Source organism: Elephantulus edwardii, unplaced genomic scaffold (genome assembly GCF_000299155.1).
Source record: "Elephantulus edwardii isolate Elephantulus edwardi_28Jun2011 unplaced genomic scaffold, EleEdw1.0 scaffold00061, whole genome shotgun sequence".
Taxonomy (NCBI): Eukaryota; Metazoa; Chordata; class Mammalia; order Macroscelidea; family Macroscelididae; genus Elephantulus; species Elephantulus edwardii.
The window spans coordinates 1,406,328-1,418,603 of NW_006399811.1; the positions used below are offsets into that span (position 1 = coordinate 1,406,328).

Sequence of the window (12,276 nt, forward strand, 5' to 3'; positions counted from 1 at the left end):
CAAGCACAGTTAAGAATTCCCAACTTCCAAGCAACTACTGCTTGCCCTTTAATGTTAAGTAAATATGCCCTCACTTTGAAATGACTGTAACAACCTCTATGCAAAACAAATTCATCACAATCACCTTCACCTGTTGTACGTGCAGATTTTAAGTCATTGAAAAAGCTTTGAGCCTTTTCTTGGATTAATGGAAAGTTAAGAACTATGTACCTATTCCACATTACTGACTAACTTAAAGACTAATTTGGGGGGGCGGGGAAGACACTTAGGAACTGATCTTGTTCATAACCCTGGGAATGTCTAAATTCTCTTAAGCTAGTTATATGGAGGGGAAGGGAGAGGCAAGAAAGGCAAGGAGTTGAAGGAAAACAGGTGTCTATTTCATGGATCCCTGAGAGCAAACAGTTGGGCATAGAGAGATACTGGAACCAGGACTTGGAATGGCACCAGGAACCCAAGCAACTGTTCTCGTAATCTTCTGTTTTCTTGCAACTTGACATCTCTCTGCTTCTTGTGTTCCTCAAGTCACTGGAAGAAATGGACTAGACTTTCAGTGTTAAAATTCTTGCAAAAATCTGACTGGCTAATTTGATTGGGTCAGATGGCTGCTGCTAGTGCTTCAAGGCCTGGCAATGTATGTGGGAGCCTATGATTCAAATAGAAGTCCCAAAGCTCTCCTGGAAATGGAAGCATTGAGCAGGGACTCCCCGAAGTATCTGCTCATATTTGCATCACGTTCTGAGCATCTATGGAACCCAAGGGAAAGAATTAGCCTTTTTCAGAATTCAGCCAGAATTTGTAAAATTACAGCTTGTGACCCAAATTGTATCTATAGACATCTTCTCTTTATGTAGTATTTAACATTGCAAAATTTTATGTGAAAAGTCAGCAGAAATTATTCAAGAAAGTAGTCACTTAATTTAGTGGTTAGGTTATGAATGCTTTTGACCTAACAGTGAATGAGGAAGGCATAAAGGCTGACGGTAGTAGGAAAAGACATGAACAAGGAGAATATTTTATTTGTAAACATTTTTTAAAAAAAAATATATATTTTTTAAAAGAAAATTATCCAAAATTTACTTATATGGCAATAAGGTAAACGGCCTGTCATTTTAATTATCAAAACCAAGGACTGTTGTTCTTTGTTGTTAAGTGCCATCTCCGATGCATAGTGACTCCATGTACAACAGGTCTGAACCTTACCCTATCCTGACCCACCCGCACAAACTCAATTATGCTTGATCCTATTTTTGCAGTCACCATGTCAGTCCATCTTGCTGAGAGTCTTCCTTCCTTTCTCTGACTCTACCATTTCTTTTTCTCAAGGACTGGTCTCTCCAGACAAAATACCCAAGAATTTGTTACATATTGTCAAGTTGGAACGCTCATAGCAGGTTCTCAGAGGCACAAAATCACATAGAAAGAGACTGCCCTTCTTCCTCCCACAGAGCAAATGATGGATTCAAACCTCATGTCTTTGGGTGAGCAGCACAGATCCTTACCACTAGGTCACCAGGGCTCCTCCAAAGGTTGTCCTTGCTGTTGTTGCGTGCCATTTTCAGAGGCTTTAAGTCAGACAGGAGGCAACTGTCCATCTTTTTTCTCGAAGAGCAGGTGGTTGACTCAGACTGCATACCTTTGGAGTGGCTGACCACCATAGCGCCCTCCCTTAAGAAGTTTTTGTTGTTGGTAGGTGGAGTTGATGATTCATAGCAACCCTATGTAAATCTGAACTTTGTTTTATCCTGTGCTATCCTTATCATCTCACCAACAACTAGAGCCAATGAAGAGGAAATAGATGATTCCTACCAACTTTTGCAGTTGGAAATCAATACAACATGCAACCAAGATACATTCATAGTAATGGATGACTGGAACACAAAAGTTGGGAACAAGGAAGTCAGAAGACATAAACTTGGTGAACTAAGACTGGAGATAAAATGATAGAATTTAGTACAATCAATGATTTATTCGTTGTAAATACCTTTTATAAAAAAGCACAAACAGTGACTATACATAGGAACTTTGCCAGAAGGTCTACACAGGAATCATAATGATTACATCTGTTACACAGGAATCAGAAGGATTACATCTACGTAAAGAATAGTTGGAGCAATTCAGTATCAGCTGTGAAAACCAGGCAAGGCACGGATTGTGTAACTGAGCATCTACTAGGGCAAGTGAAAATTGAAGCGAAAGAAAATGAAATCAAAACCCCAAGACGTATTACCTGACCTCAAAAGCCCCCTTGTGGAGCTTTTCTGTCATTGTCCTCCTTATGCTAGAGAAAAGACTTCTATTGAGAGAGAGCATGGGTTAGATGATTTCAGACTTCCTTTTCAATGTACTCAGAAATAGGATTCTTCCATGCTTGGCCTCTTTCCCTTTCACACCATGTTTGTGAGATTCATAAGTGTGAGAAGCTGGTATTTGTCAGCTTTTCTACGGCATTTCTTTACCGCCATAAGGAGCCCTGATGGGGCAGTGGTTGAAGTGCTTGTTTACAGAAGGGTCCCTGTTTCCAACCCACCAGCTCATTTGTTACCAAAAAAGTGTTGCAGGCTCGGAAATACTGCACATCATTTCTACCCTGTCTTATAGTCAATGAGTCATAATCCATGGAAACAGAGTTTTTGTTTTTTTTTGGGCGGGGGGGAGTTATGTTTTGTTTCCCTTACTGCTATATAATAGCCTGTCCTCATTTTTCTAGATGTTTTTCCTTCTCTGACTTGCTAATTTTAATTGCTACGATGAGCATGTAGAAAGCTGAGTGCAGGCCATCACACCCCAGGGGTTAGTGTTCATGTTCTTAACCATGTTGTATGTCTCTGAAGCTAGCAGAGGCAAAAATAATCTGAAAGTGGGCTTCTCAGGGGCCTCACTCAGTAGAGCTGTTGGAAGCAAAGTGAAGCCAATGGAGACCCAGGGACACTCACTGCCACCTCACTGTCTTGTAGGTAGTCGGCTCAAACCCACGAGCTTCAAGGGAGAAAGATGAGCAAACACTTCTGAGCGATTGCCTCCGAAAACCAGATGGAGGGTCAGCTACGGGTTGGTTTCTATTGGAGGGTACAAAGCGACAACATTGTCTTGTGGGGGTCGACAGCCTAGAATCAATTTGAATCCAGACTCAGGTAAGGGTTAGAGACTCCGAGAATGGAAGGTGTGGGACACAATTATCAGGGTCCATTAGAGAGAGAGGGTGACACACAATGCCCAAAGATTGCAAGGTGCACTTAAAGCTTCCATTTCGCGATATGGCCTTCTCTCACTCGGCCACAGGTGACCCACACGTTAACGCGACTGGCAATAACGACAGTGTCGTGCGTGCTTAATCACAGAGGCGTCGCTAATGCGACAGATTCCAAAGCTTGGTGACCTCACTAGCGCGCCAGAATGCACCTAAAGTCTGTTCCTTTCAAGCCATCTCCACAACTTAAAGTATTAGTTCTTTCTCATTATAACATAAAGAAGGTGTTTCCTTCTTTTCTTTTCTCCCGACGGCTCAAATATCTTACTTAAGTAAAATACGATCTAGGTGGACCCGTATCCTAGAGAGGACTTAAACTGCCAACTGTCTAAGCAACTTCCGATTTGAATTCCGAAGATCGGTACCCAGCTTCCGGGGCTGAGTTAAAGTGCGTGAAAGCCGTTAGCTGAGAGGAGACTGCGCAGCCAGGGCAAGTGAAGTCAAAGCATTCTACACGCGGTGACTTGGGCGGGGCGGAAAAGGCGTTTCTCTTTTGATCTCACTGCTCATCTCGCGACACTTGAGCGCTGCAACGCGAAGAGGCTGACGGGACGGAGCGGGGCGGGCGCAGAGGGGCGGAGCCAGGCTTGGCGGGCGGGCGGTGCTCCGAGTAGGCGGTGGCTGGGGTCTCGCGAAGGTTCCAGAGGCACCGCGTGCTGGAGGCGGGCTGCGATCGCACGCAGGGTCTGGTTTGCGCCCTGTCTGCGGCTACTGCGCTCGGACCCGAGCTGTGTGCGCTCGAGAGGTCGCGCTCAGTGCGGCGTTCCCTTCCCCGTGTCCTACGCGGCTGCAGGCCCTCGGTCTGACCTAGCCTTACCATGGCTTCTGCTTTGGAAGAGGTAAGGAGTTCGACACATCCTCCTCGCTAGTTCGTGCGGGGCTGGTTAGTTCCGTGGTTGGTCCCGCACGACCCATTGCTCGGTTTTCCGTTCGCCGAACCTTGCCCTCCTCGAGTCTCCTCCCTTTAGGCCTCTTCCTTGGGTCATCCTTCTGGTCCCAGTGCTCCCCCTCGGCCGCCTACACGGCCATCTGCAGCGGCCCCTCGGGCTGCCGTAGCTCTGCGGGCCTCGGGTCTCTATTGCCCGGTGAAGGTATAGATCGACGCCCGCCCTCCGCCCGGGCCCGCAGCGGGCAGGAGCCGGAGATGTGATCCCGGCTGCAGGTAGTGCGATTGGGGTCAGCGAGCTGGCTTCCTGCCCTTCAGGTCTCTTCAGCTCCCCTCAGACTAGTCAGAGACCTGAAACTTCGTTAAATTACGGCTGATTGCAGAAATTGAGTACCTTTCCGTAGTAAAGGGTAGTTGGAAGGTCCTTATTCCCAGCACTTGATCATAGTCATATTTTTCTACCCAAGCGAGTAGCTGTTACTTTGGGCACTTTGTATGCCGTAATATTACCTACTTCTTACAGTTAATTTCTTGTAGTAGTAAAGTAAGATTTAAATGCTCTTTTAAAGTATTTCAACAAGGCTTGGCAAACGACTTTTGTATGCTTTTAAGATAATATGGTAAAATTCTAACTAGTGATGAGAAGCTGAATAAGAAATAGTATTTTTTCTCTTTTAAGTTACAAATCTGATCACAGACAACCTTTTTGGAAGCTTAACTTGCTTAGTAATCTTAATACCCACACTATTCCTTTCTCTTGTAGGAGATTTAAAAAAACAACAACAATGCAACTATATTAATAGTTAATGTGAATACTACACAGGTATCAATTTGATTTTCGTTTTGAAAATTGTTTTCTCAATATGAAGAACAAGTATTGGGAAATCGCAAATCTGCCTTTGTATGTCTAGGCATCTGGTTTAAATGAATAAAAACTGTGTGTGTGTGTGTGTATTGATCTGATTAACTTACCACATGCTTAAAGCTAACTCCTGAGAAGACTTTCTGAATTGATGTTACTGTCAAAAGAGTGTAGAATAAAGGTGACTGCCAATTTTAGTACTTGTAAATTAGCATTTAGGATGCGCTTTTGATTTAACCAACTTAAAATGTACAGTTCTGTGATTTTTGTATATTCACACTTTTATGCATTTTTTTATCCATTATTCCAGAATATTTTCATCACTCAAAAGGAAGCACCTGTTAGAAAATCATTCCACATTGCTCACCCCCATTGCTGTAGATTTGCCATACACACGTGACAGAAATGGAATCTTGGAATGTGTGGAAGATCCCTTCCCTGTATCTTTGGATTTAGCACAAGGAGCCTTTGGGTGTAGTGTGTCATGTATTAGATGGCCAACTAAGAGGTCTGTGATTAGAGTCCATCAGTAGCTCCCTGGAGAAAAGGTGGACAGCTTCCTCTTGTTAAGATTTACAGCCTCGAAAACTCAAAATTGAGGACCCGGGGTTGCCTTAGCATATTTTTCTAGTATGATACTTTAAAGGTTTACCGTTGTTGTAGCATCGGTCAGTACAGGCAGTCCCCAGAGTTAGGAACACTATGTGACCTTAGGAATGTGTAGGTCAGAACAGGTGCAGACTGTACCTATTTCAGACTGTGCCTTATTTTAGTCGGGGAGGAGGAACAAATTTGTGCATCAAGTAAGAGTGGTTATGTTGAATTTACCGTTGAGTAGGGGTTGGCATGCTTGTGGCCGAGTCCATAGCAGGTTGCCTCTGACCAAAAGATGTACATCTCCAGTTCACATCTACCTGCAGCTCATGGAAGAAAGATAAGTAATCTTCTCCCACTAAAATGTACAGCCTTGGAAATCCGATGGAGGGGTACTGTAGAGCCAGAATCTCCTCAGAGGCAGCAAGTTTGGTTTAGGTTTTTGAGGGGTTCATTTGTCTTCAAGTGAGGCCGACTTCCGTAACACAGAAGCAGTGCTGTGAATGAAGGCACTGTCCCACTCAAAGATGGCGCAGCTGCGGGTGCATTGGTAATCTGCGCACCCACAGGCCGGCCAACACTGTGGGTCTCCCTCCCCGGCAGGGGCCCACCGCCCCAGCAGGGCTCCTGTTCCCCAGGAGCCCCCCCACACACAGACACAGGAGCCCCCCTCCCCAGCAGGAGCTCCCCGGGCATCTATCAAACTTTCCATTCTAGTGTTGCAGCTCTTCATTTTTGCCTTATGGTTACCATGATGAATCACCCAAGTTGTAAAAATTTTTTTCTTTTCACTCTCTTGGCTGTGACAAGGATCAATTCAAGAGTTTTGCGTTTAAGGACCTGTAGGAGATGTCCCTATGTTGGGGATTTGTAACCCTAGAACTGCCTATCCTTTACTCCTTTTTATGGCTGAATAATATTTCAGATTTTGGTCTCTCCTTCATAGTGTCACAGAGTCATGGTCAACTTGATTGCATCTTACAACATGTGGAAATAATCTTTTTGGAAAAAAAAATCTTTTTGAAACTCATGAACCTTCTTTTTAGACCCTCTGTTAAACCTTTGAAGATCTCCTGCAATTAGCACAGCAGCCCACAGTTTTACATTTCCACCACCAATAGTGGTGTTGATGTTGTTAATTAAGAGCCTTCCTGTGGAGTAGAATACGACCCATAGCGACCCTGTGAACAACAGACCTGAACCCTAGCTTGTCCTGTGCCCACCTTGTCTCCGACATACTTGTGCCCGTTGCTGACGTCACTGTGTCAGTTTATCTTGTTGGAGGTCTTCCGTTCTTCACTGACCATCCATCTTTACAAGCATGATGTCCCTTTTCAAAGAATAACCACTCCTCATGAGAGACCAGACTCCATTTTATAGCTAAATCCCGTGTGCGAAATTTTTGCCCCAAGGTTTTGTCTTGAACTGCTTCCCAAACAGTAACTACTATTATTTGTAACCCAGAATGTAGATGTGTTGCACTGGGTGTACCCTTGAAATGTTTCAAGCAAAGTGCTGTCCATTTATCTCTGTGCCCTTGAAGTGTTTCAGCATTAGACTGCTGTAGCAAGTAGCGTAATACCTGGACAAGCAAGAGTCTAAAAACCGACTGACACCAAAAGTTGGTGATCCTGCTCCTTGGTGGGACCCCCGCTGTGCAGCTAATAAAGGACTTCACCCGTATTCCTCCACAACACTTAGCAACATGCTCAAAATATATTGAGATGAAGCATTATCATCTTTGCTTCCTAGGAGCCCTCTGGCTGCACCTTCTCCAAGACACATCTGTTTGATTCCCCCCCCGGCGCATATGGAAATTTACTACTATGACATTTTCATCAAAACTTAAGATCTTAAGGGGGTTCTGGTGGCCTAGTGGTATGAAGCTGCGCTGCAGTCCTGAAACCATGCTGTTCGAATCCACCAGATGCTCAGCTGGAGAAGGAGTGGCAATCTCCTCCTGTGCCAGTCAGATTCAACTTCACAATACACAGCAAGGAAAAAACCCCCAGAAAACAACCAACAACAAACAAACCCTTAAGATCTTGACTGTTCCTTCTGAGACATACCCAGGTCCAAGAAGACACAAGCTTAAGTGAAAATAGAAAGCCTGTTTAGGGCACGCCAAGGCCCAAGAAGACACAAAATAAGTGAAAATATAGGAAACCCCTTTAGGGCAGGACAGGCCTCAGGAGGACACAAACTAGGGGAAAATAGGAAACCTGTTTACCAGGCTCAGCCCCCAAGAGCAGTGGCAAGTGAGCAGCTTGAATCTTATGAGGGAGATACAAGCTCAGCAATAAATAACAAAAACCAGCATCTGGGGATTGGCTGCCCAGTAACCTAGTGAGGGAATTTTAACTAACCTATGACCTTATTTCTGTGTACCTAACTGACCTATAGCCCCTTTACCCAAAAGGTTTAACTTACTAATCACAATGTATGTAAAAACTGGCCAATAAAAAGAGACCCCAACCACTACCTCATAAGCCTGTATAAAGAGAGAATATTTGCATTCAAGAAACCTGACCTTTGAGAGGCTGTGGTCTCTCTCAGCGCTCCCCATGGACGATAAAGTCGTCCTTGTTTCACCAAAAGAGCTTGTAGCACTGTTTCTTCCCCTGTACAGGAGGTGGAATTCCAGCAACTTTTGCCTTTGTATAAGGCAATGTATACATTGTCTACTTTGACAGCCTTAAAGCCATTCCATGACCTTTGCAACCAAATCCAGCAACAAGAACTTCATTGCTTTTCTCAAGCAGCCATCATTAGGCACACTGTATGATTTTCTTGGCATTCTTGATGAGCTGGACTCTGACACACTTTCTAATGACAGTATTTGCCTGCTTGACCTCAACACCCACTTTTCCCAACACAATTCCCTTTGAATGAGAAGCACCTCCAAAGGGGTTGACCTTCAGAGCTGTGCCCAATTGGGCTTTTCTGTTCTGTTTCTAATGCAGCTTACAGTTGTGTCTGTGGCTGCACAGCTTCCCGGGGGGTATGAAGTCCTTGACACTTGCCCATGTTGATGTGGCCACAGATCCCTTTTTTTTTTTGACAGTCCATGGGATCTTTAGCAGTTTTTGCCCAATACCACAGCTCAAAGATAAGTAGTTGTTCTGTCATCTTTATTCGTTCTCCAGCTTACCTGTCCCTCCATATATTCTGGCAGATGTTAGACTTTGTTGATTCCAGCCATCCTAGTGCCTGTGAAGTGTATCTTTGCTGTTTTGATTTACATTTCCATTATGACTAAATAACATTGATAATTTTTTTGTGTGCTCGTTGGGCATTTATCTTTTTTTCTTTTTAATGAAATGTTGGTTTTAATCCCTTAAAGTGAAGAATTTGGAAATAGATTCCTTAGAACATAAAGCTTCATCGTGCTGTGGGTGAAGATGAAAGTATTTTTCCAAAAAGAAGACTCATTCAAAAGAAATGCATGTTGTTGTTATGTGTCATCAAGTCACTCTCATAATGACCGGATGTACTAACAGCTCTGAACCCTGCCAGAGCCAGTCTCACTGACTCCGATAATACCTACCTCCATTGCCCAGTTACTGTATCAATCTCTCTCATCCAGGATCTTCCTCTCTTGCACTGTCCTTCACTGTTCCAAGCATGATGTCCTTCTCCAAGGACCTATATGAGACGGAGCTTCAAAATCCTAGCCTCCAAGGAGAAACTTGGTTACATCCTCTCCAAGACAGACCTGTTTCTTTTCTTGGTGCTTGGTGGTTATGTTCAAAACTCTTCTCTCAAAACCATCAGTTGGTCTATCTTCCTTAGTCATTATCAAACTCTCTGATGCATAGCAAGTAATTGTGAAGACCATGCCCTGGATCAGGCAGACCTTAGTCTCTAGACTGACATCTTTGCTTCTCAGTACTCGGGTACGTCCTTGGCAGCACTTCTACCTAATGCAGTTCATCTTTTGATTTCCTGAATGCTGGTCCAAAAGTGTTGATTGTGGAGCTGAGCAAGCTGTAACTTTTACAACTTCAATCTCTTCTCCATCCATCCTGGTGCTGCCAGTTGGCCCAGTGGTGACAATCTTTGTCTTCATGTTGAACTTCAGTCCATATTGAAGACAACAGTCCTTGATGTTATGCAGCAAGCACTTCACGTCCTCCTCAGTTTCGGCAAGCAAGGTTGTGTCATCTGCATAATGTAGGTTGTTGATGAGTCTTCCTCCAATCCTGATGCCATATTCCTCCTCATAAAGCCCTGTTTCCAAAAAATCTGGTCTGCATATAGATTGAAAAGGTATGGAGACAGGATGCATCCCTGACGGCATTTCCTTCCTGATTTTGAACCATGCAGTGTTTCTTTGCTCTGTTCTGAGAACTCCTTCTTGGTCAAAGTTTAGGTTTCTCATAAGCACAATCAAGTGTTCTGGGATTTTTACAAAAGGACAATAAATGCAGATTGATAGAAACATAGATAGGGCAGCACCTGTAGTATAAAGTAAGTGTGCCATGGAGAAAAGCACTAAAGGGAAGGATGAATTGCATTAGGTAAATCTGCTTTCAGGGACCTCTCCGGAGCAGTGAGAAGCAACGATGTCAGTCTAGAGACTAAGGCCCGCCTGATCCAGGCCATGGTCTTCACAATTACTTGTTATGCATCAGAGAGCTGGACAATAACTAAAGATGTGATGCCTTTGAGTTGTGGTGGAGAAGAGTCTTGGACATACCATGGACTGCCAAGAGAACAAACAGGTCTGTCTTGGAGAGGGTGAAACCAGGTTTCTCCTTGGAGGCTAGTATTTTGAAGCTCTGTCTCACATACCTTGGGGACATGGCCAGAGGAGACCAATTCTTGGAGAAGGACATCCTGCTTAGAATGTTGGAGGCTCAGCGAAGGAGAGGAAGACCCTAATGAGATGGATTGATAAAGTAACTAAACAATGGGATTGGGTGTGTCAGAGTCAGTGAGACTGCCTCACAACAGGGCCGGCTTCAGAGCTGTTGTACATAGGGTCACAGACAACTCTACAGCCCATAATAACAACTGGTTTCAGGTCTGCAGGCAGGTAATGGCATAATTAAGGAATTACCTAAAGTAAAGTAGGCCTGCCATTAAGATGCTTCAGTGGATACTTTACATAGCAGGACCCAAGAGCCAAAACTGTGAAGACGACCAGAGAGTCCAACCATTTCAGGACAGTCCTTGCTTAATACCCAGACTTTGTGTCTGAGTCAGCTGGAGTGGGGGAGAAAATTACTGTTGCAGTCAAAACGTGTAGAAAGTTTTGTTCAGTCTTGGTACATTTTTCTGTTTGGGGTTTGTTTTTTGTTGCTTGGGTTTATTTTTTATGAAAAAGTCTGTATTCTGAGAACTTGTTTTATATTTTGATCCCATTATATTCTGAGAACTTGTTTTATATTTTGATCCCATTAAAGAAACATTGTAACTGAAGTATGTTGATACTGTGCTCAAAAGATGACTGTAGTTTTGGGGTTGGTTTATGGTTTGTTTTTTGGTTTGTTTTGTTTTAACTTTTCTGAATGCATGTGAGGAGCCTGCGCAGGACAATGGGAGTGCAGTAGAGGTCACATTTGTACACCATGTAATCAGATAGATGAAGCAAGGCCATTTGAGTTAAATGAGATACCAGTTAGTCCTCACTTCTCAAAATCTGCCTTAAACAACTCCTACTTGTCCCATAGGGAGCTACGGTGGCCTAGTGGTAAGGAATGCTTTGCCAGCCCAAAAGGGACACAGTTTTGAGTCCCCTAGCTACTCCCAGGAGAAAGATGGATTTACAGCCTCTGAAACTAGTACGTAACAAGTTGTCCTTGGGGATATTTTAAAATACCCTCGTTTTGAAATGGTTTGACCAACTCCTACTTAAAACGATCACTTTATTACAGTCACCTGCATTTGCAGCTTTTAAGTAATTGAAAAAAGCTTCCCAGCCCCCCCCCCCTTTTTAAGTAAAATAAGGCTAAATAAGACCTGTGTGAACCTGTCCTGACTTGCTTACATATCCCCAAAGACATAGTTCAGAATTGCCCTGTTAGGCTATGAATACTGCTTGTAATAGCAGACTTAGCGTAAAAGCAAAGAATTGATTTTGGTTTGTTTTCGGGTATCCCTGTCCTTCTTGCTGTATTTTATAAAAGGAGCTCTGGTGGCACAGTATTAAACACTCTGGACTGTTACCAAAAGATCTGTGGCCCAAACCTAGAAGTCACGTAACTGAAGGAAAATGCAGTGGTCTGCTTCTTTAAAGATTTCAGCCTTGGAAATCCCTATGGGGGCCCTTCTGCTGTGTCTTAAAGGGTTTTTGTAAGTAATAATCCATTTGATAGCAGTGAGGGTTTTTATGTGGGTGGGGACGTTTTAAGGCCTTCAAACTGTAGTGTTCATGTTAGTTGCTGTTGGGTTGAGTATGACTTGTAGTCTGACCCAGTCAACAACAGATCTGAACCCTGTCCTGTCCTGTGCCATTTTCATCACTAATAGTCTCAAACTCATTGTTACATTCACTGTTCATCTCATTGAGAGTCTTCCTCTTGCAAGACTCATCACCCTTGCACAAGCATGATGTCCCTTTCCGAAGACCTAACATGCCCAAAATATGCCAAGTCAAAGCTCCATCATCTTGATTCTAAGAAGCCACCCTGGTTGCCCTTTCTCCAAGACATTATATATAGAGAAGCCAAAGCACAAGGA

General features: G+C 43.7%; 1 pseudogene; it reads right to left on the reverse strand.

Annotated features, from left to right (window-relative positions):
* Positions 1-4,267: 4,267 nt before the first annotated feature.
* Positions 4,268-8,619, reverse strand: LOC102868518 (annotated as a pseudogene).
* Between the last annotated feature and the right edge of the window lie 3,657 nt (positions 8,620-12,276).